The following is a 24,769-nucleotide window of genomic DNA, read 5'->3' on the forward strand; positions in this document are numbered from 1 at the left end:
TGGACTTAAAAATTTGATGCTGCTGCAGTTAGTGAGGAGGCAAAACACACAGAAGAGGAGAAAATCCCAAATGTCCTGTGTGATCAACACCATCAGAGCACAGAGAGGGAAGGGTTTCTCCTGCCTCTCCCCAGTGGCAGCAGCTCACTCACAGAACACCAGAACTTTCAAACATTTATATTTAAGGATGTTGCAAGAGATAACAGCTGAATACAAGGAAGAAAAGCTGCCAAAATATATATTCATCAGCTGCTAAAATATATTTATATTTATTTTTCAGCTCTTTGAGGTAACCACAAGCAAGCACACAAGCATTGAAATCAGCCAAGAATCAGTATTTCTGATTACAGTTGAGTTAGTGCAAACTACTCCATAATTCTTTTTTTTTTTTTTTTTTTTTTTTTTTTTTTTTTTTTTTGTATTTCCCATCAGATTAAAACTGAAGCCAGAATACTGACCACATGAGAACAGAAAATTGGAAAATTGGTTGTTCTGCCTGTGGCTTCATCTTCAGGGTTGGATAAATGCTCTTGTTGTCTCTTCATAGTAGGTGAAAATGGAACATTTAAAAGAGAAAGACACGGAGTTTATAAAAGAAATAATGTTGTCTGGATTATCTTCATCAGGTAGAACATCCTTGATCACTAAAATAATGGCGTCATTGCATTACCCATTCTGTGATTCTGCAAATAACTCATTTTCTCTCCTTGTGTTTGACAATTGTGACAGAAGGTCCACCAATGTAGAGTTTCTCAGCCACAAGAAATTTTTTTATTCATCACTAGTAGGAAGTAATGCCAGCTGGAAAATAAATTACCAGAAATTCCATGAGACTTCCAAGCCAAAAATGTAGTGAACACAAAAAAAAAAAAAAAATCCTACCAGAAACTCCAACATCCTGGCACAGATTACAAATATGTCTTTACAAATATACACACTTTTTATGCCAAGTACTTGGCCAGTGAGCAAACTTGATAGAAACAAATAGAGCTATTATTTTTTTCTGCAGGAGCAGATTTAAAAGGAGGAAAAGAAGGACAGAGCTCCTTCAGAACAGAAATGCAGGACTCTACAAAGAGAAAAAGGCAGGTCAGACCTCACTTGTGGTATCTTTTCAGGATATGAAATAAAGCAGCAGTTCATGTCACTCCAGAGGAAGCAAATGCCATAATATAACACAGGCACATTGGTGGGCTGACATAAAAAAAAAAATAAATCTATCAACAGATAAGGTTTGTTTGACATTGAGTCTGGGGAACTGTGTCTGATGGCTCTGGTCTAACCAGATGATGGAAATTTTATGAACTTGGACAGCAGAGGTTTTGACTTTGTGGATGAAACTGTGCAGCAGAAACAGTTTCATTTGATTCAATTCATTGGAGTATCGATTTTCAAGGTTGATGATTTATTAAAGTAACATGTGGTACAGTTAGATCTTCCAGTAATGATGATGTTGTTACTGACACTGAAAATAAATCACTGTAAATCTTTAAAAGAATATGAGTGCTTAGCCAACAAATTGGGTGTCCTGGATTTGGAGAAGCTTGGGAATTCCTGCTAAATCATATAGTGACTTTTTTTTTTTTTTTTTTTTTTTCCTGGGGAACTGTTCTCCTTTTTGACAACACTGGGCAGAGGACAAGTTTATTTAAACATACCAGGGAGTTTATAGCCTCATTTTTTACCAAAGTAAAAAATTTTACCATTTTTTATGCAAAGTGTGAAGTACACATTGAATTTAGCTTCTTCACTACTAAACAATCCTGTGTGAAAATCAGGCAGTGATCTAGCAAACTGAACAACTAACCACTGGTGCAAATGCTTACCTATCTTGTGTGGAATATAATTCAATAGTTAGAAAATCCCTGGGCACACAAAAGACAGTTTTGTGTCCATAAGTAATCTCTTGTGTGTCCACCTGGCAGGTGCCTCCCAAATATTTACCCCTGAAGTGGCTGCAGCTTCACAGAGCTGGAGGATTTCCCTTCCCTGGCACTTTTTCATGGTTTTACCTGCTGACAGTAATTTTCAACACTCACCTTTGTAATTAAGGCTGCACTCAGAAGCAGGCAAGTCTTCCCATGGGGAAATGAGTGCAACCAAGATCATCAGCACTCCCCACAGCAATAATGCTGCTGCTGCGCTGCTACTCCATAATCACTTCTAGACTGCCTGGGATGGGATCTCCAATAGAATGGAGTTCCATTCTCTGTGGGAAGCAAAGGTACAAAAATGCTTAGTACCACTGCCCATTGTGAAAATGCATTTCTGCAACACTAAATTACAGGCAATAAATAACTTCACAAGGGGATCATGACTTTTTCTTTTTTTTTTTTCTTCTTCTTTTTTTTTTTTTTTTTTTTATTTGCTAAGGACAACTAGTTTATTTTTCCTTGTAATAAACTTTATTTCCAAACCCTTCCTTTTTTTTTTTTTTTCTATGTGAGAATAACCTTGTTAAGCATAATACAAGCAATTCTGCCTATCGACATTGCAACCTAGGTGTTCCTAAATAAAATTCTCTCAAATATTCTGTCTGTGGTCAGGCAAGCCTGTAAATGAACTGAAAAACTGAGAACTAATTTGTCACATTTAGCCACAGCCTTGACAAGAGGTGTAAAGAACCATCTTCCCTGAAGGACCCAAAATTCCCTGCCCCATTGCTCTGTAGTTGTGCTCAAGAGGTGAGCAATTAGCTAAAGCTCATTTAAAGATTCACCACAGGTCTCTACACTGGGTTAGACCAGAGATTGCAATACAGAGGAGATCAGTAGCCTTGTAGTTCTCTTCCATATCTTCTGTCTGATGAGCCAGGGATTGATATTAGAAGATGTTAAACAAACTTTGTAGAATTATACATAAAAGTCTCACTTACTGGAAAACAGAGGCGGCTCAGAATGAAAGAGATGTAAAAAAAACAGTGAGTGGCAACAAATTTCCCTCATTTCTTTCTGAGTTTATTCTGGATGGGTTCTCTCAGACTGTCACTCACACAATCCCCCCTTGGTTACTCAGTAAAGAAAAAAAAGAAGAAAAAGAAAGAAAAAAGCAAGAAAAGTGAAGATGACATCTATACATCTGCAGAAAACCCACTGGGTCAGCAATTTTTTGCTGTTTGGGAATTTGAAGGTTTTGATAACTCTTCAAGGGCACATCTGTAAAAATGCTCCTTTTTAGCTTTTGTATCATGCAATTATCTTGGGGCTAAAAATCTGTGCTTGGCTGATTATAATATATTAGGTTCTCAATAAATTCACAAGGAAAATACCAAATTTTCTTTAAAAAATAAAAAAGAGAGGAAGAACTAGCGGAGATACCAAATCTGTAAATAAAGCTGTTTCAATGTATAAAAAAGCTGGCCATGAATTATGCTTCTCTTAAGCCCTGGCAGTTTTGTCATGAGTTTTATAGCAGAATAGCTCCAAATGGATCTTTTCTGCTAAAGGTTGTGAGCATCATCATCATCATCATAATGGATTTTACTTTATTTTATTTTATTTTATTTTATTTTATTTTATTTTATTTTATTTTATTTTATTATTTTATTTTATTTTATTTATTTTGTTTTATTTTATTTTATTTTATTTATTTTATCATTATGGATTTGATTTTATTTTATCTTTTCCTACAGATTTACCCCTTCCATATGCAGTACACCTGATGATAGCAAGGTGAAGCCTTCACTGATATTTCAAGTGGGGTCATTCTCTTGTTTCTGACTTGTGTGTAAACTTCTGTGACCCCAAACCTGACAGTCTCTCTTACTTAAGATGAATTTTCCTTGGTAGGTGGCTTGATGGAAGCTCCTGTTACACTAAAGGCTGACCTATAACTATGCAGAAATGATCTCTCCCTAGGAATTGGGAGAGATCATTTCTCCCCTTAGCACAGGCATTGTTGGGATCATGAGGAATTACAGCAGAAGAACAAGAGCTAGACAGAAAAACATAAACAGATTAAAAGCAGAAGTTATTATTTTAATAATTAAACATTTCTTAGCTGAAATTACGTGAAATGCAAAAGCAGCATGAAAGGTCAGGAGAGATTTTCAAAGAGTGCTCCAGAGGAAGGGAAAGGGAAAAGCAATTAAATACAAAAATAGAAGGTTATGATGCACAGAAGATTATTGCAAACAAGTGGCTGCCAGCAACAAACTGTATTGTTTTGAATGTTTAATTAATAAAATAATCTTTTTCATTAACCACTGCCAGGGGGAAGATAGATTGGAAAAAAACATGCAGGAAACACAACAGACCCATTTCCTACTTATGTGCATTTGTATATATGTAGAAATCTGAAAATTAATTTTGTTTGTCTTCAGAACGATAGGATCAGAAGGAATACATGGTTATTACTGACACTGCATGTTTTCATGTAAAAAAGGTCATGTTTTCTTTAAAAAAGCCACCAAATTTGTCCACACAAATGTTTGGGTGGGATATAGGATGCACTTTTTTCTTTGCTTTGTTGTGCATAATACTCAAAGGTAGAAAAGGCAGCTAAGGGAAGCAGCACACTTAAAAGGGGAAAAACTAAATTAACTACTTTATTTAAAATGTGGTTACTCTTTTTCTTGTGTAGGTTGGAATATTGTCTGGTTTTCTTTTTTTTGAGGCATATCTAGTGAAGTAAATGCTTGTAAAGAGTGATGACAAACATGTTTAGTTGTTTTTTTTTTTTGTATGTAAGGAGGTAAAAACTAGACTTGAAAAGGTGTCTACTGATATCTGGATATTTTTGAATTTTTTAAAAGATAAATATTTTGTGATATCTGTTTCCTATAATTGCAGGCTCTGTAATTTTCATGGATTGACAGCTCCTGTGGATACAGGAGGTTGCAGAAGCTGACAGTTAGGGTAAGCATTTATGATTGCTTGATCTTTGGACATATGAAACATTTGTGTGAGTGCTTGTGTATTTTGATTAAAAAATGCATGACTTAGTTTTGTTTGTTTAAGGATGTTTCATAAAGTTCTTGTAATGGCTATTGTTAATTTATTTGCTTTTGTATTTAATTTTAACTAAGAATCTTGGAAGTGAAGAATGTGCTTTAATATGTGATATAAAGTATTTGCTATTTTTCTAAAATACTTTATAAATATTAAAATATTTTTCTAAAGCACTTAAAAATTCCAATTCTGAGCCAGGGTTGGTTAGAGCCTGTTTTTAATAGTGCCTTTTAATTGTGGGTTCAATCTCTGTACAGGCCAGTCACTAAAGAGGTGGGTTTGATAATCCTGGTGGGGTCCCTTCCAGCTCAGAATATTCACAAACAGGTGACTTCATGTGAATAACGCCCTCCTTTATTCCCCTGACAGCAATTGAGATTGAGGGTGTTTGTTTTTCCCTTCTGAGAGGAAAACATTGAGCAAAGCATCAAAGGCAAAAGGAGCTGGGTGAAGGGCCAGTGTGTAAGATTCAGCCTCTCTGCCTGCGCTCTCTGCTCAGTGAAGGTTTTGCTGTGCCAAAACTCTTCCCTTCTGCCTTCAGCATTAGCCCACGAGCAAAGCTGAGCTGCTCAGAGCTCTGACACCACCTGTGATTAAAGCAAGGCCTTGATCAAAAGCAGTTTTTAGACTCCCAGCTCACTGCTCTGTGCGAGGCAGTGACTTTGTCACACCGTACGAATCAAAAGCCCCAGTGGATGTTGTGAATAGAAACACTTTAAACAACAACAACAATAAGGAAGAAAGGATCTTTGATCAGGCTACAGTTAATTGATTAAAATGTCCATTTCATTGTCCTTTAATGTCTAAGCTACAGTAAACAACATGAGAAAGCAGAACTCGGCATGCAGTAGTAGAAAGGAGGCCACGAAAGAAAGCCTGGCAAGTAAACAAAGATTAAAAAGAAAGGGAAAAAAAAGATTATACAGAATAAATACAGAAACATGCTGTGCTCATGCCCAGAAGCTTAACCCAATTCTCCAGCTATGCCACTGAAAGGCAGGGGAATTAAAAACCATCAGCAAATCACGGACTCATATTTGCATTTATTTTCCTCACAGTAGCCATATGAAACCTTTCCTACCAAACCCACAATGTGATTTGTGCAAAACTAACCTCATATAATGCTTCCAATATGAAATGGATTAAGTACTGGGGAAGGATATTGACTTTCATTCTAGGGAAATCTGAAAAAAATCCTTGTCTTTGGTTAACAAATAAACCAGGTTTCCCTCTCTGATGAAAGTGGAATTGCTATAGTTGCAATTTCTCTCTCAGCTGAGAGGTATCAGGATGGCACCCAAGTTCCAGATATTCTCAAAGACACTGAGATATTTAAACATCAGCAGGAGCCACTGAAACACTTCAGGATGCTCACAAGTAATCAGTTTACAGGCTCCTTTTGTGTGCAGTGGAAGAGAGCCACACAACCCCTCCTCCTCCTCTCAGGCAACTCAGCACACTGGTGCTTCAACTTCTTTGAATCTTCTCCCTGGAGAGCCAAGGCTCCCTCTGTGATTCAAACAGAAAACCTAGAGACACCTGTCTCACCAAAGCCCATCATTTTTAATTATCTCTTTCAGCCTTTCTAGTAAGAAGAGATCACAACTTCATTAAACAATTATGTTCAATGCTGGGCATGACATTTGCAAATGGATAAAATAAAGTGAAACAATATTCTAGAGTTTGCATTTTTACTTTTGCCTAAAGAACATCAGTGATATCCCTTAAAAGCATAAGATTCTCAAATAAGATGTTTTTAAACTTGAATTTTATGTGTCAAGGCATGTAAATCAATACACACTGACAGACAAAGCAATTGGGAGGTGAGGCAACTGAATTGTGCCTCTCATGTTACACCTTGGTTGAGTTTTATTAAAGAGGAGAAAAAATTACTCCAGAGATCCTATTTTATCTTGCTGAGCTAAAAACTCGTGAATACAGTCATTTTAAATGAAAGTAATGATATTTTTTCCTAAAATCAATGGTGCAGCAGTAATAACACCCCACTTGTGTCCCTGTCCAGTCTCGAGCATTCAGGGAGAGGCAGAGAATTGCTGTCACTCATATCTTTACCACTTCTGCAGTGGCTGATGCTTTGCAGCCCAAACACCCAGCCCCAGTGCCAAGCTTGATCTCTCTTTTTTTCTCATTTAACAGCCCAAATGCACATCCCCAGTCACTTGGATTTGGGGATTATTGCCTCTTGCTTGCAGTGCTTGATGCGTGAGCTGTGTATGAGTGACTGGCTCCCTTCTCTGAAAAAACATGAAAACATCACTCTGCAAACACACAGAGCTGCCCAATATCCCACCTGAGTCACATTGGGCTTAAAATATAAAGCCCTGATCCTGCCAGCACTTATTGCTGTTTGGGAAAAAGTGACTACCACGAATAAAAGCCCCAGAGAAATCTTCCCAGAGTGTCGCCACTCCTAGCACTAAATTAAATTATTAAGCAGTACTGGTGTAAAGATTGCACATTCAGATATTTAACAGGTGCAAAATCTTCTGACATAACATGACAATTTGCCTGAAGTATTCCACAATTTCCTTTTCTTCTCTGTAACAGTGCAAACAACTCCTCCATCTTGGAAAGGCAAACAAACAGCTGGGTACAACATATTTACCAGCAGACCACTAAACACACTTCTGTTCAAATAAACAGAGCTGCAGCAGCAAACCTCAAGATAATATGGGCTTTTATGGAGTCTTTATGGATCCATTAGCTTGAATAGCTGCTGAATTTTCGAACTAGAATAACAGATTTGCATATATTGCCTCGAATTTGCACCTTGCAAGGTCTGTTTCCTAATTTTGAATGATGAAGGCAGCAATGTAATACCAGAGTATGCCTGAATAGTGCATTATAGAACTGTAATAGTTTTTATTCTCTCTAATTTATTAATGTGCCATACTTCAAACAGCAGGGGCTTTTTCAATCATCTCATTGAAGTGTTAAAGATGCTTAGTACAAACATTTCTAAGATATTAGTTATTAGACTGATCGTACATTTTAGCAAATAGTGAAATCATGCATTTCAATTTAATTTTAATGTTCAATTCACGCAGAACATTTTCACATAGTTTTCAAATCTACTAATATTAGTCAGGCATAATCTTCTGGTTGGAAAGAGCAAGCTTACCAAATTTCATACTCACAAGTAATGGCAGTAACTTGACTTAAATCACTGCAGAATCATGTTCATTTAATTTTTTTAAATGCAGAAAATGCACAGCACTCCTCTCCTCTTATAGCACAAAAAAGTATAGAGGAGGGTAGGTTCTCACCTAAGTGATGTTCAGCACTGATAAAATTCTGGATTTTTGGGGATGAAAATGAAGACAAACAAGGCAGTTTTTCTAAAATATCAAATGGGACCTCCTCTTAACTACTTGTTTTGTGGGGCCTTCTTGAATGCAAACAATCTAGAATAGTTTTATCAATATAAATGTGTATTTCTTCTGCTGCAGAAAAGTAGTTTTTTAAACTACCAAGCTATGTATATAAATAACCAGGGAGAAAAACAAGACAAAAAAAACCCTGAGACAAACACAAGTAAATTGCCAGATAATCTTTAAAGATTTCACTTTAGCTAAATTACGGGTACTGATCTTAATTACCCAAATGGCTCCATTAAACAAATGAGATGTCTGAGAACCACACAGGAATATGTGTTCTGATTTTGCTCCCCAAATTGTTTGATTAATATGCTACAAAGCTAATTAATCTTAAGGGTAAGCATAAGAGTTGTGCTTCATATTGCACAGGTTATCTGTTGTTACCTAGTAATACACCCAAAAGAACTTTTAATCTAAAGAGTACATTCATTATTCATGTGTTTTTTATTTAATATTACATTTTAAGACTGCCTATATATTGCTGATCATTCTCTTAAACACAACTATTTATAGCAAAAGTTTGAAGATTCCAAAACACACCAGAGAAGTGTAGACAGACTTGCAAAGTTCTACTTCAGGAAAAATTGTAATGCTGTCAGAAAGTACAAAACTGAAAACTACAACACTGAGGATGTGGGACTGGAATTTTCCAAACAGCAAAATTTCCTTATGATTTTTTTTAAGCCCTAAAGCAAAGACATTCCTACCTTTGGACACACTGAAAACCCTGGGGATGACACCTAAGAGGAAAATTCTTTCCTCTTTCTTGGTGAGTTGAGCAGACAGCCTGCATGTGAAAAAATGGGAAACAGGACATTTGAAAGAATTTTAAAGAGCAGAAAGATCACAAAACTTCGTGGGATCATCTTAGAATGTCCTAGGTTGGAAGGGACCTGAAAGATCATCCAATTCCAACCCCTCTGCCATGGGCAGGGACACCTCCCCTAGACCAGGTTGAAAAAGAAAGTCTGTGATAAACTGTGAGAAAAAGCAGTACAAAGCAGCTTTAATATTCTCTACTATAACGAGAATTTGACTTTGTAAGATTGACAGAAATTGAATTTACTTATTACAATCATCAACATTAATACATATGTTGCATGTGATAATATTTATATCAAATTGTATCATCATTCTACTACTTAGGGAAAATTTTGCTCGGCCAGCTCTTCAGTGCAAGGAGGTGTAAGGATTAATTAGCCCTGTGAAAATGCACATTCTGCTAACTTTGTTTTTAAGTCAGGGAAGTTCCTCATGGACACTTGCTCCACTTAGTGTGAAAGTGAGATATCTGCTGAGCATTAGGGCTAAAGATTTAGAAACTCTGCATTTCCAAAAGGAAGTCTATTAAGAAAAAAAAAAAAAAGTCATGATCTTTCTTCAAAGATGCATTGAGCTGAATTGCATGTGAAATACTTGAAGAAATAAAGCAGAGTGAGAAATTATATCATCTAGGTGTATTATCTAGGTGTTCCAGCTACTGATGAGATTTAAAGCATATTTTTGGCTATTAGCCAATTACAGACTGCCACATTCAAAAGCTTACATGCAATTTGTCACATTTCTGTCAGAAGGATGTTTTAACTGCCTGTGGGATGTAGGACAATAGAGATAAAAACAGCAGATGGGATCAGAGCACTGGTTTACTGATCCAATTAAACAAACTTATGGGAGAAAAACGTCAGAAATCATGCTAATAAAAAATTCTTTTCTGTAATCACAAGATAAGACCTTAATTATGCAATGTGCCCTTGTCTTTTAGTACTTTGAGAGGATTTCCTACTCAATTTTGTTTTCTCTCTAATCTACATTAGCCCGCTGGAAAAAAACCAAAATGAACCAAAAAAGCAGTTTACTGCCTTATGTTTTAACAAAAAATATTAGACTACAATTTTCTCTCTTTTAGAGCTTTCTACAGCTACAGGAATGTACTATCAAGATAACACGTAAAGATTTTTCTTTTGTAAAACACACCTTTGCAATTACAAAAATTAATCCTAGAGCTTATCAGTTAGATTTGTGTGCACTCAAAGAAACTCATTTTCGAGCAAAATATTTGCTTTTTATTTTTTCCAGTTTTCATAATAATAAGAGTTTCCAGTTGATAAGGAAAAGCTGTTGCAATAACAAAGCAGACAGGCAGAATATATTAAACCAGGAGATGTTTCTTTTGATGGTAAATTTCTTTTTAACATTAATATCTATGCTTTTGCTGAGGTCTCTTGGTCTGTTCAGCCTGGAGAGGAGGAGGCTGAGGGAGACCTCATCACAGTGAGGGAAAGAGGAGAGGCAGCCACTGAACTCTGCTCTCTGATGACCACGATTTTGGATATTTTACCTTTTCAACTAGCATTACCCAATGCTTCAGTGGAGATTTGAAGAGAAGAATCAGTAAAAGAGCAAGAAATATAACAAGAGTGAAATGCTAGAAAGATGAAGGGAAAAAACCAAAAAGTTAAGTGAATCAGCACTTCAAGTGGAAAGGTTGAAAAACCAGACATCTCTGGTATAATTGGAAGCCTCAAAATCATTGAAGTTACTTTGTCAGTGATGAAAATAGAAGCAAAGCTGCCTCTTGTAAAGGAGGCCACTCTCTGCCAGCATGCATGAAAGTAGACAGAGGCTCATCCTACAAAAATCCTTCAAATGTGGCATGAAAAAGGGCGTGCTGGGAAGGAGGAGGAGAAAATGCTCACAACGAGACCTATTTGGGACAAAAATGGGCAGAGGAGGAAACTGTAGGGAGGAAAAGAGGGTTGTAGTGTAGACTGGGTGTAAAAGAGAGAAAAATATGGACAAAGGGATAAAGAGAGATATGAGGAGGTCAAAAAGGGGAGGGGAATTCAGAGTATAAGAGGGGCATTTCTAAACATGTCTAGACATTTGCAAAAGGAAAAAACAATGCTGAGGTCCAGCTAGGAGAAGGAAATGAAGATTTCTATGGAGCAGTTAAAATTGCATTCTTATTTTCACTGGAGATCCAGTGCACGATCAGGCTGAGGTGGGAGCTTTGAGAAAAATCATGGAATGTGTCAAAACAAAGCTTGTGGTCTTACAGCTCCATCCAATCATTTTCATTCTTGTTTTGAACATGGGCTCTTGATTTTTTTTCAGACAAGCAGTTAAGTAAGGAAAAAAAAAAATGGACAATTGGACATCGTCTCTCATTCTGACCTTGGAATTCCTTGGAATGACCAAGGAATGAAAAAATAACTTGAGCCAAAGTCATAGAGGAACAGACCAGGCACATTAGGGACGTGAGGGAAAAAAAATGAAATTAGAAGTAGAAGCTAAACTAAAGTTAGCATCTGTCAGCCAGCAAATCTTTGGCTTTGTCAGACTCTGTAATTTTCATTCCACAGAGGTCGACAGGAGAAAAATGGCACCTAACTGAGGTGAAATGCTTAGTTCTGAGAACATCTCCTGAAAATAATACAGACTTCCATTATTTTCATGCTGCAGCACTAATATTTTAGTGCTTTTTCATGGAAAGCTTCACTTTGATAACCCTGGCTGCTGCTGGCCAGAATGGCGTGCAAAAAAATCGCCCTGCCCAGGGGAAAACCAGGGGAAAAAAGTGGGAAGAAGTTTTTATGTTGTGTGGATGTGAAAATACTGACCTTGCTTTGAAACTTCCTCAAGAAATAAGGAAGGATCTGCCAGTAAAAGAGGTGTTTTATGCACAGAAACTTTTTTTTTTTTTGTTCACTACAAAGTAAGAAAAGGTATCTGGGAGAAATCTCTGCCCAGATAATTTTGTGCTGGGTGGGAAATACAATAAAATAACACTGAGCCCTGTGGTGCTGAGTTAAGCTGTTCTCCAGAGAGGCAGATGTGTGACAACCACACAAGAAATATACATGTGCTAGAGGCACGTTAACCCATCAGGATGAATACAGAATAACTTATTTATATGTCTAGTGCACAAGTATTTGTCAGCAGAACAATGAAAGAGCTCTTCTGCCTCCAAAAAAGTGATCTCAAAGTTTTGGGCTCAGCCAATAAAGACTGCCCTATAAGCTGATTAATCCAATTTGATTTGGATTTATGAGCTCACCAAAGAGAAATCTCTTGAAGGAAGTTGTTTTTAAAACTGTCCTGCCACAGCAGGTTCGTTTTAATGAAAAGACTGAAGAGGACACCAAGAGCAAAACTGGCCCTCATTAGGGTACAGTTTCACATTCTGTGTGATTCTGTGATTTCACAGAAGAAGGAAGAGATGGAGAGTGAGGAAGGTGTTGGGATGGAGAACAAAAGCCATCTTCCAGCTGTTATCCCTGCTGGATTGACACGTTAAATGAAAATTAATGAAACACGTTGCTTCCATCTAAACACTTTTCCCAGTGCTATCACCTGGTGTGAGTAGCATCTCAACTTTTTGAAAAACGTGGGTTTTGATGGGCAATGTTACCTAATTACCACATAATTTGCTTGCCAGAACACCTAAACCCAGGTAAGGTGAAGGTGTGAGCTAATCTGGGAGATATTTAGGCAGACAGATGATGCACCATGAGTGCAGTGAGCTGTGTGGAATCCTCCATCCAACCACCTACACAGTGGTACATAACAGGTATCAAAGACGATATCTGGGAGCAAGTAAATAATTAGAACCTAAACCCACCAGTACTATGGGGCTCTGAGCTATCCTTGGAGGTTGAAATTCTGTTTGGTGGAAATCTGCAGGCTGGAAAGAGCCTGGCAGACTTCAAGGCAGATGAAATAGCATTATTACTCTCTATTTCTGAAATGATTGAGGTGATTGTAGATCAAAACTTGTTTCACTGATTTCAGGGCAGTGTCTGTGAATTGGCACTGGCTTTGTTTCAGGGGCCTGGAGGAAAGCTAAATAATTTATTCGAGATCCCAGCTTCTCTCTTTCATTTGTATTTTTCTCTCTCAGTTTCTACTGGTAGCAATACCCTTGCTCCTGGCTAACTGTGCTGTGTATCACCAAATTCACATCACCTATGACAGAAAATGTAGCTCTTCTCTTTTCCCAGACTGACCATAAGGCTGGTGACTTTTTTCCTACCTGTCATTAAAAGCAACTGTAAAAAAACTAACCAAAAAAAAAAAAACACCAGAAAACTCAACCTCTCTAACTTTGCAATTACATCTTACACGTAGTTAGAAATCAGAGACCATTTTGTAAAGTAAAATCCATCACGGGCATATAATTCACCCTTGGAAAAATCAAATTATGTTCAAAATAAATCTGGAAAGAAAAAAAAAAAGCAGAAATATAAAACTTGATCTCCTGCTTTTTGTGCAATAGTGGAACATATTCTCAGAGTGTTTAAGGAGAAATTTGTGCTTTGCTTCACTGGAGCTACAAATGTTGGATCAGTTTCAAAACTGAGCTAGCAACAAAAACTGATTAAGATATATCTGAAAGAGTTTATGAAATAGTAATGTAAGAAAAATTACAGCAGAGACAAAAGAAGAACACATGCTGGAACTGGAGCTATTGTTTTAAAAGAAAAGTGAAGAAACAACCTTTTAACTTTCCAAAGGGCTGAAAATGAGCGAAGTAGTTACTGTGTATGACAGGAAAAAAAAAAAAAAAAAAGAACATTTATGAAGATGGAAAGGTGAACCACAGCTGCAGTTAGCAGAGAAAATTCAGTTCAATTCACATACTTCACATGCGAGGAAAAATTTCTCTCCTCACTTAGAGCTGTGATCTTTATTAGTGTTTTTGTAGGTGAAGTGTGGAACCTTTATCTGTATTGTGGGGTGATTTTCCCCATGGCAAACAAGTGCTGCAGAACACAGCAGCTGATGCAAACCCGAGACCTGTGCACCCATGGGATCTGTGGAGAATGCTGACAGCAGGGAAAGGGGCAGACAGCACAAGTAATACTCCCTGATAGAAATGAAGAAAACAAATTCAGGTTGGTTTTGATCACATTAAAAAAAAAAAAAAAATCCAAAAATGAGTCTATCATATTCTGGAGTTCTGCTGCAGTGTCGCAGATCCTCGAATGAGCCAATAATTCACTCACAGACAAAAATTAATGGGAATAAAAGAGAAGATTTTCTCCCTGCCTTGTGTGTCCACTGAACATTGATCTTTAACCTGCAACAAGCAAAACCTATCAAAGCTCCTGCAATTTTCCCTGCAGCAATCTCTGGGGAAATGAAGGGTCAATGTCTTATGGTGTCATGTCCTGGAGGTCCCAAGCCCTGCTCAGAGATGGTTGCTGGTGAACCCACACCCCAGAAAGGCAACCAGGCAGCCCCCAACAGCTTCCTCTTAAAGAATTATCATTTCAGACGTGTTTCCTCCATGGAAAATAGGTGTTTTTTTGTTACCACTCTTTCATTGTAGGGACATCCAAGTTGTACAGTGATTTTGACAGAGCTTCAAGTCAGTCTTTTATTAATTGGGTGCTGAATATTCAGCTGAAGGGATGTTGCTGTTAGATCCACTAAGAGAAAAATGCACATACATGAACAACACACAACATCTAAAAAGTTATTTGTGTGTACATATATATATATAGTAATTACTGTTCTGTGATGTGCAACCCACCCATTCCCTTACCTCATCTTCCTTTTCCATGGTATCCTGCTGTATCTGGTTAGATTCTCACCTTTAGTTGAAAAGATGGATTGTTACAATTTTTTTTGTGTCATTTACAAAGTTGAAACAGACCCAGCAGGTACAAATATGTCCCAATAAATATAATATCATACCTAAAAGACTCTTCAACTTTAGAGGGTAAATGCACTAGAAGTGGAATTAATTTTTTTGTTTGCTAATGCATCCCAAAGTTCCAGTCTTAAGTCAATACATGACAAAGTCCTTTCAAATTTTACATGGCACCATACCATTTATATGGAAAAAACCTTTGAAAATAAGAAAATGATGAATGTTTTTCTTGTCTGTTTTGACAAATTAAAGTGCAAATATTTGAATTGGTGAGTCTCTTGCTCTCACTTAACATTTTCAAGCCTACAGATGATCAAACTCTAATTGAAAACATTAGGCAATAAAACAAACTTTATCCAACTTATTATTTAATTTTGTCAAAGCCTGACTGTATTCTTGTTCCTTTTGTTTGGTGAAAGGATCCTGCAAGCATACTAAAAAAATTCCCATTTTTATGACCCTGTCCAAGTAGGTGAAATCTCTACCAAACAGTTACAAAATCAATGCTGTTCCTTGTAATGTTTTTCCAGCAGAGCAGGTAAAGAATTTATGAGTACCTTAACAATTAAGGTTATGAAGTACATTGTAATTTCATCTAATTCCTCCATCCTGAGTGGATTTTTCCCTGCTCTTTGCAGTTCCCACACTTTTTCATTAATTTTCCACATCCTTCATTAATTTCCCATATATTTTCATTAATTTCTGTCATGAAAACATCACTGCTGTGATGGTACTGCAAACAGAATGCTGACTGCTGTACTTGCACACTTTGCAAATATTTCCTTAGTTAAAAAAAAATAATAATAATTCTGACGTTCCTACAGTTTCACTGTGTTCCTTTTTTCTCCACTTCCCCTGAAGCTAAGCTTCTGAACGTTTTTGTTCTCAGTATTTTCCTTAGTCTATCTTTTTAAAGACACTTATTATGTCTCACATTTTATATATCTGCAGTCTCATTTCAAGGAAGTGACCCTTTTTTAAAAGGCACATATATGCTGAGCTTCTTGTTGTGTAATTCTCTTCTGAAATGTAAAAGCATTGATCAGCAAAATTTCATGCTGTTCCTTGAAATGGTAAGAATCTGCTGAGAACTCTTAGGCACTGAAAATCTATGTGTCCTGTGCTCTTAAGAAGTCAGATCTGCATGACCTGGGAGCCAAAAAATTCCAAGGATCATTTACCTGAAATCTCCTGGCTTCATTACAAGGTGCTGTTCTGCACCTGTGAAGATACAGGTTGCTCTCTGCATTATTCTTGTCCCTCTTGGGTGATGAATTCCTGTGTTTTAGAATCATTCTGCAAGCTTCACTTTTGGCAGAGGTGAGTTAGGGATGACGTTGAGGAACTCAATGCTTCCTAATTTCTACTAGGGAGGCAAAATCTGCCTGTTCTACTCACAGAGAAAAACCTCTGGCTGGAAGACATCCTGTCATTTCAAGAGACCTGAGATATTTACAGGATGCTGATGGAAAGACCCTCTTCAGCATGATGATGTGAGAAGAGAATCAGTGAAAGGACACTGTACCATAAACATTTGTTCCTCTTTCTCCTATTGCCCCACATATACTTCCTCTCCATCGATATCTTCCTGCAAAAGATTTATCCAGGGAGGCTGAGGAAAAGTCTGGTGAGAGCTGTTCATTTAGGATCCCTCCACCACTGAAAAAGAATGAGGAGTGTCTTCACTTGCACTTCCCATTGCTACAGAAAGAGCCCAGATGATCAGCTTAGGTCAGAACATTTTCAAGGATGCTAAAGTCAGTGAAATTAGATTGAAAAATAATGTAATATTCCTATCTTTCTCATATTTCTCCTCCTACATCTGAGCTACAACAAAGCAAATTCAGAGGTCAGAATTCATCTTTTGCAAAATGCTGCAGAGTGAGGCAAGTCCCTCCTGATAAGACTTGAAGCAAAATGTGGAAGTGCAGGTGAGGCACACAGGGCTGCAGGGCTGGAAAGGAGGAATTTGCAGTTCTGGAAAGGAGGAATTTGCAGCTCTGAGCTTCCCTGCATCATGTAACCAGATCATGCAGACCCCTACTAAACCAGGGGTGTAAAAGGAGGATGTAAACCATAATTACAGGCAAGAGTCAATCAGCTTTGAAGAAATGCTGGGACATGAATTACAGTTGGCCAGGAATTGTGAGTTAAGCCTCTTTCAAGCACAGCCATTAACACCGTGTAAAAGGCCCGCTGAAAAAAATCAATACATAACTGTAGCATTTATCAAGTTCATATAGATTTGTGTTGTTCCTGTCTAATTTGGATGGGCTTACCAAAGAGGTGTTCACAAGTGGGGTATCAAAACAGCACCAGGGAGGCAATTTCCTCATTTTGTTTCATCCTCCTGGTGTTCTGTTGAGGAATAAGATCTGATGTTAACTTCAGATTGTTTGAAAAGAGATTGTTATTGATCAGAGATCCACAGCTGTGCATGTCAGAGGCTGTGTAAGACTTTCCAAACATGAATCTTCTGTGTGGCTTTTCCTCTTATATTTAATTCTTTGTGCCAATGCTTTATCACTTTTTCCAATTACACACACACACAAGAAAAAGCTAATCTAAATGATAAGTGAGAAATAACATTTGGAATATGCAATGGAGTTTGTTTACATTCTGCTTTTATCTTGAGGGTACTGGTTTTGCTAATGGGAAAAGAGAAAGCCAACAGAAGAGCTCAGAAATTAAATAAAAACCTGAACTAATTTTTCCAAGGGGCAGCCTGAGATCAAAATGCTTAATTTTCAATCCACCTTAAATTAAAAAAAAAAAAATCCCTTAAAATTTTTTTTTAGTGTCTACAATGCTTGCAAAGTCAAATTTTACAACAGTTGTCTTGCATGAGATACTGGCAGTGAGAATTTTCTTACTGCAAGATTCCACGAAATACAAAGCAATCTGTGACCCAAATATTGTTTTACTGTGCAACACTGACATTCTTCACACAGGATAAAAGATTAAATGGAAAAGGAATTTAATTTTCTGAAGGTTCCTCCATCACTTCCCCAACTCTCAGTTTCTTCTCCCTGCTTTCTGCTCTGAATATTTTGAAAGATAGAAAACACAAACCCAGAAAAATATTGCAGTAGTGCAAGGAGGCAAAATTAAGACATCAACTGAAGAAACATAAAGAATAGTGTGACTAAAAGGTGCAGCTTCTTTTTCCTTTTAGTGACTTGAAAACAAAGCAAAAGCACTGTACACAACAAAAAAAAAAAAAAAAAAAAAAAAAATCCCATGAGCACATTTTCAGGATGGGGCTTGCACAGAGCCTCAGAGACGCTGAAGTTGTGTGGCAGATACATTTACTGCTGTAGGAATTCCAGCTAATGATCTGCCTCCCAGGGCTTGTTAAGATTATCTTCCTTGTTCTTGTTGTACTCACTTGAGTAGTCATTTTGTAATTTTTTCCCCCCTGTTTGGAGTTAAGAAGCCCTACTTAGCCAAATAGGTCTTTATAGAAGCTGCTCTGCCATGTAATCAAAGCATCTTACAAAAGGCTGCTCTTCCAGAAACATCAAATTAGCTCATTAGCTCCATTTTTTTCTTTTCTACACCCTTCACAAAAAACCTAAAAGCAAGTGGTTAAAGGAGAAACAAAGAATCTCATGCTGGGTGCACTGCTGGTGGGAATCATTGTTTAATTAATCCAGAGGCAATTTAATTCATAAACAGGCTTAAATAGATATTAGGAATAAATTAATCTTTTAACTGATTTGGCAAATACTATCTGATATCAAAGTATAATTGTGGGAGAGGTTTAAGAAGCTTTTTAAAATTTGATTTTAACATTGAAATATTTTTAATAAATAGGGGTAGGTTAGGGGTAGGGATGGATTTAAGCCCATGTGCACATTCTTCTTTAGAACAGGTTCTAGTGCAAGGTGGACTCCAAAATTCAATGCATCACCAGGAATGCTGAAGATGCAATTTAGATCTTCTGCAAGTTGTTGCTTATGACTCTTCCTGGGAAATTCAATTCACTGTACAGTCCCCCTTGTAGCAATTTCTCCAAGCCAAGCAATAAACCCTCTGGAATTTGTGAAAAAAAAAGGGGAATGGAGCAGCTGAGGATTGCTCAAATTCCGTAGGAAACCCTAATTCCAATTTACTCAGGGCTGATAAGGCCCAGCCCAGACTGTGTGTGCACATGAAAGTTGCAGGTGCACAGAACAGCACTAGTGTGATATTTGCCAGAAGAAATTTTTTTATTAGCCTGGCTTTGCATGGAAACACCTTTCTGCCTCACCACCTCCAGCATCCCCTCACAAAAAATGCAGCCGCAGATTTACTAATCTGAATGAGAAAAAGATTTCAGATCTACCAGTAGGGCACAAATGAGACTTTCTGGCTTCCTTCTGTTCTGCTGTGATGCAGAAAATTCAGTGGCTTTTGTTTCCACTTTGTTTGAGTGTGCTGCAGTGCGGTTTGATGTAAATGACTGAACTAAAAATGAGTATAACTAGACCCAGCCTGTCTCTACTTCTATTTCTCTTTGTCAGCTGTGACTTAAAACAACAAATACATTCCAAGCTACCTTCACAGCCCTGCCTTCCCCAGTGAAACACACAACTACCCAAAATATCATCCCTTGTAGTCACTGCGGCTGTTTTGGATAGGAGATGCTTCCTCTCCCACTTCTTTCCACTCACAAGGGGTTTTTTTAATTAATCTCTTCAATTCAGTTCTAATGAGAATAAAGCTATTACAATGGCTAAGGTTAAAATTACATGTTTATTTTAACAACAAGAGCCTTCCCAACTTCTCAGCTATTTTGAGGGATTTAGAGTTCTAAGTTTCTGAAATAAACACTCCCTCCTTTTCCTCTCTGTTCTCTTTTCTGTTGATGAAAAAGTAAGGTAAAATATTGGCATCTTTTGGATACAAGAAAAAATAAAAGCTAAAAGAAACAGGATTAAACAAAAAGCTATGTAATGCTATCAGAACTGAATCAAACAAAAGTAGCAAACATTTTCAGACTTTTAAAATTTAATTGCTTTTTAATAATTGAAATTATCTGGTTATCATCTCTGATTATGAATACTGTTTCTAAACACAAATCCAAGTTCCAGATAAGCACAACATTTACCCAGCTGTTATCTGTTCTTGATCATCTCCTCTTTACTTTTCCTCTTTCTGCCAAGTAGACCAGACCTGGTGTTTCCACTGTATAAAGAAAGTTTCATGGAAACACAGCTTGTGCATTCTGCATTATTTGGTTAATACAATTTTAGCATCAGCCCACTTTTAACATGTTTATATTCTATAATGTCCAAGGACCTGATATGGATTTTATAAAATATCACTCAGACCTCAGGAAAAAAAAATCAGACATCAACAAAAGCCTATAAACACTAAATACCTTGCAGATGATTGTGTTATTTTATATATATATATATTATTCTGCTCAGCCTGGCTCATCTAGAACACTAAATTTCTGTGAGACTGTAGACTGGCAAGGCACACACTGAATTTGGAAGAGCTGGCTGAGCACTCCAAGCAGCAGAACGTTATAAAAGACACATTATGTTCAGTTGCTGAGAATAGACCAAGATAGGGATTCATTTTGGCTTTTGATACCCTGAGATCTCAGCAACAAACCAACTGCACAGACAAAACCATCTCCACAAACTTCTGCTCTCCAGCTCTTTCTGAGGGGTGCAGAGTGACAGGGCCAGCAGGCCACCCCCGTGGGCCAGGACACGAGCAGGGGACACAAATGGGCTCCACCCAGGGTCAAAGGCTGAGCTGCTGCTCCCAGGCTGGCCAGGCAGGGGATGATGAGATGAGGATCCCTTCCAGCTCCTGGCACAGGGCTCCTGGCCTTCTGTGGGGTCAGAGTTTGTCTGCACTTAATATTTAAGGACTTTCCAGCTGTCATTTTAAATAAATAAATAAACAAATAAATATTTATATTTTTATATAGAATGTAATTATAATATTATATATATTATTATATTGTGGTATATGTATAATATAACATATAATACATATTATATTATATATTATATATTATATATTATATATTATATATTATATATTATATTATATATATCATATATTTATATGATATTATATATAATATATAATATATCGTATATTATATATTTATATTATATATTTATATTATATATTTATTTAAATATATTTATATAGGCTTGTAGATGAAAATATGCATCTATACCCCCTGTATTATACTTACAGGAATTCCTTGTAATCTCCCATTCAGAAAGGCAGTGATTTCAGTCTCAGGGTGAATGCCATCAGCCTACTTGGCTCTCACAGGCTGGAGCTGAGCCAAGAGGATTTTTTCCAAGTGACTGACACTCTGCCCAGGCTGCAAAGACACCCTGGTTCCTCCTCTGTGTCAGGACATGAGGGGACACGTGGGAAAAGCCATTGTAACTTGGAGGTGAATAGGAGACTCAACAGAGGCCAAAATATATTCCAAAACAGCTTAAAAATACAAAAGAGCTCAAGAAAACACAGACAAAAATTTGTAACAAAATTCCCTTTGGAAAAGGCAGTGAAGGCTATTGCTGGTGTTTATTTTAAATATTGTTAAGGCCTTTATAGAGAGAAGGTTAAAAACAATTCATAATGCTGGCAAGGTTATTTGGGGGTAATGCAGACAGTGCAAACTTGATGTGAGATGGAGCTGAACTTTCTCTATTTAACTTCCTCACACTGAAGTCAGTATTTCTCAACTTGTGTTTTTACAATTCAAACCTATTTTGAATTGGGTTTATTGCTCCTAGAACTAAATTCTCAATACTTCATACACAGGGACAGAGGTTACTCTATCTTCCATTGGGTGAGTCCTTCACTTCAAAAGAAATGAAGTTATCATTGCCATTTTTGAGGATGAAATATGCTGGAACAACCATTTACTTTCTAGAGAGAAGCATCTAAAAGCCAGGAGCACTCCCAGTTCCCTTTAGACATGTCACTTCCCTGTAAAACAGCACAGCCCCTCAAGGCACACCTGCTCCTGCTCTACAGCAAAACCAACCCAACCAAGGAGCCATTTGCAACAAAAAGCATCCATGAGATTACTGAATTTATCAATTCTTACGCTGCAGTTCAGCACTGATGTCTCTGATCACATCACACCTTCAGCAGGCACAAAATGACATTTTCTCTTCAAATGTGCCCAGAGCTCCATGAAGAAAGGGTATCAGGTTTTCATCTGGGAAGATGGAACCCATGTTCTGGCAGAAAAGCAATATAAAAATCAATCAGGTTCCAGAGAATAGTGAAGCTGAACAATAAACTGGTTTCACTGTACACCAGTGATCAGAAGCTGACACTTCATTTATGGAAGGCTCAGAAATTTCCTCTTTAACAACAACAACAAAAAATTGGATTTATTAAGTTCAAATAGTCAAAAAAGTCTCAGTGACAAGTTAAGCCTTGCTAATTATTATACACACTTCTCCTCAGTGCTGCCATAGCCTGGCAAAGGCCATGGACTAGGGGTAAATTCTTCATACAGCAGAAATTCCAACTGTCATGGAATTTCATGTCGTGTCTCAGATTTCACTCTGCACTACAGTAAACTTCAGAACTTGCATTTAAAAGGAGAAAAAAGAGAAAAAAAAAAAATCCCCAAACACTGCTGGCTTCAAACAGAGCTTGTCATTGTCTGTAGAGATGCTCTGTTTGTCAGCACTTATTTTTGATGCTACTACTGAGCCTGCAAGGAATAAATTTCTCTGGTTGAAACACTGAACGGTGGAGAAGCTCCAGGAGAGGAACAAAAACCTTACATCACATCCATCTTGCTTGCATTTTAAAGCAAATTTGCCAAGGCAAATTATTTTCAAGGTGAGGGCCTAAGTTAACAAATAAATATGTTATTTCATTAATGGTCCAGTAAAAAAGACAAATTAAATTAAATTAAATTTCTACAAGACTGGCTGTCTTCTGCTAAGGTGAAATCTGTCTTTCCTCAGATCCATGTTCTATAGTGCCATTAGTATTTTTTCTTCCAATATGGACTAAAGGAAAAAAGAAATAAGAAATACTTTGTGAAAAATTCTGCCTTTAAATTTCTTATCTTGTCATTGCTATTATAAAAAAAAATTATTTATTCTCCAGAAGGAGAATAAATTTCCAATTTCCAAGCACTGACAATTATTTTGTCAAAAATAATTCTCTACAATTTCCCAGCAGCTACCAGAACTACCTTTGCAGAGCAGCTGGATGCCTGTAGGCCTACAGAATTCCTGGGGTCTTCCCAAACAAAATTCCCCAGGCAAACCACTCCTTGCAAGGAGGGGTCCTCAGGTCATCAGTCAAACTTGAAAATGTCAATTATTACACTTGAAATAAGTGAAAGATGAACTACTTTAAGATAATTAGAACTCTAATTTGTTTTATAACTTAGATTAGGATAAAGTAACTGATGATATTCTTAAGATTTTAACAAACCTGAAAGAAATAAAAAGCTGTTTAGGCAGTGATGATCAAAAATGACTGTAAATGGTACCACTACAACAAATGAAAAATTTAATATTTTGAAGATAACTTCAATACTTGAAAATATTTAAAATTCATGTCTGTCCATGAACCAATATAAGGTTCCTGTGAACAAAGGTCCATTTAGTCAGCTGGATGCCTGTATTTAACTGAGAGGTGGTTGAAATCACTAGACCTAGTTAAATGTAAATGTGTCTTTACTAATTTTGTTCCCAACTTCAATTTCCACTTTAAAAAAAAAAAATCAGAATTATTTCAGTAAAATCTGAAAAATGTAGCAGGGTGTGTGAGAAGATCAGACAAACTGCCTTCTGAACTTAAAGTATTCTACCTCATGATATCTCATTTTTTGTGTTTCCAGAAAAGCAAGACTTTACTGGCTCTGAAAGACTCCCTTCATCCTCCCACTGACTCTATTTCTGCCTTCTGAGAGAAATGCTCTTCCTTACACCGAGCTCCTCTCATCCCAGGAAGTGACAGAGCCACATCTCACCCAGCTCCAGGTCCTTCATGAATATTCAAACAAAAGAGATCGTGAGAAGGAAAGCAGAATATTGGAAAGGACATTTGAGGAAATCCTCTTAAGAATTACTGAAAATACCGAAGGAGGAGAAGAAGAAGAATGAGATGGAGAAGAATGAGAAGAAGAAGAATGAGAAGAAGGAGGAGAAGGAGAAGGAGAAGGAGAAGGAGAAGAAGGAGAAGAAGGAGAAGAAGAAGGAGAAGAAGGAGAAGAAGGAGAAGAAGAAGGAGAAGAAGGAGAAGAAGGAGAAGAAGGAGAAGAAGGAGGAGAAGGAGGAGAAGGAGGAGAAGGAGGAGAAGGAGGAGAAGGAGGAGAAGGAGAAGGAGGAGAAGGAGAAGGAGAAGGAGAAGGAGAAGGAGAAGGAGAAGGAGAAGGAGAAGGAGAAGGAGAAGGAGAAGGAGAAGGAGAAGGAGAAGGAGAAGGAGAAGGAGGAGAAGGAGAAGGAGAAGGAGAAGGAGAAGGAGAAGGAGAAGGAGAAGGAGAAGGAGAAGGAGAAGGAGAAGGAGAAGGAGAAGGAGAAGGAGAAGGAGAAGGAGAAGGAGAAGGAGAAGGAGAAGGAGAAGGAGAAGGAGAAGGAGAAGGAGAAGGAGAAGGAGAAGGAGAAGGAGGAGAAGGAGGAGAAGGAGGAGAAGGAGGAGAAGGAGGAGAAGGAGAAGGAGGAGAAGGAGAAGGAGAAGGAGAAGGAGAAGGAGAAGGAGAAGGAGAAGGAGAAGGAGAAGGAGAAGGAGAAGGAGAAGGAGAAGGAGAAGGAGAAGGAGGA

The 24,769-nt window shown here is 37.4% G+C and overlaps 1 long non-coding RNA gene across 2 annotated transcripts in view; it reads right to left on the reverse strand.

Moving 5' to 3' along the window:
• Positions 1-435: 435 nt before the first annotated feature.
• The window catches only part of LOC128803419 (uncharacterized), a 50,755-nt gene continuing 26,421 nt past the window's right edge, over positions 436-24,769 (reverse strand). For both annotated transcript variants that reach the window (XR_008435711.1, XR_008435712.1), the window contains exons 2-3: positions 2,040-2,209; positions 436-801 (exon numbers count right to left, since the gene is read on the reverse strand). This is a non-coding gene — a long non-coding RNA (uncharacterized LOC128803419). The remainder of the gene's footprint in view (positions 802-2,039; positions 2,210-24,769) is intronic.

This window comes from Vidua macroura, chromosome 2 (genome assembly GCF_024509145.1).
Source record: "Vidua macroura isolate BioBank_ID:100142 chromosome 2, ASM2450914v1, whole genome shotgun sequence".
Lineage (NCBI taxonomy): Eukaryota > Metazoa > Chordata > Aves > Passeriformes > Viduidae > Vidua > Vidua macroura.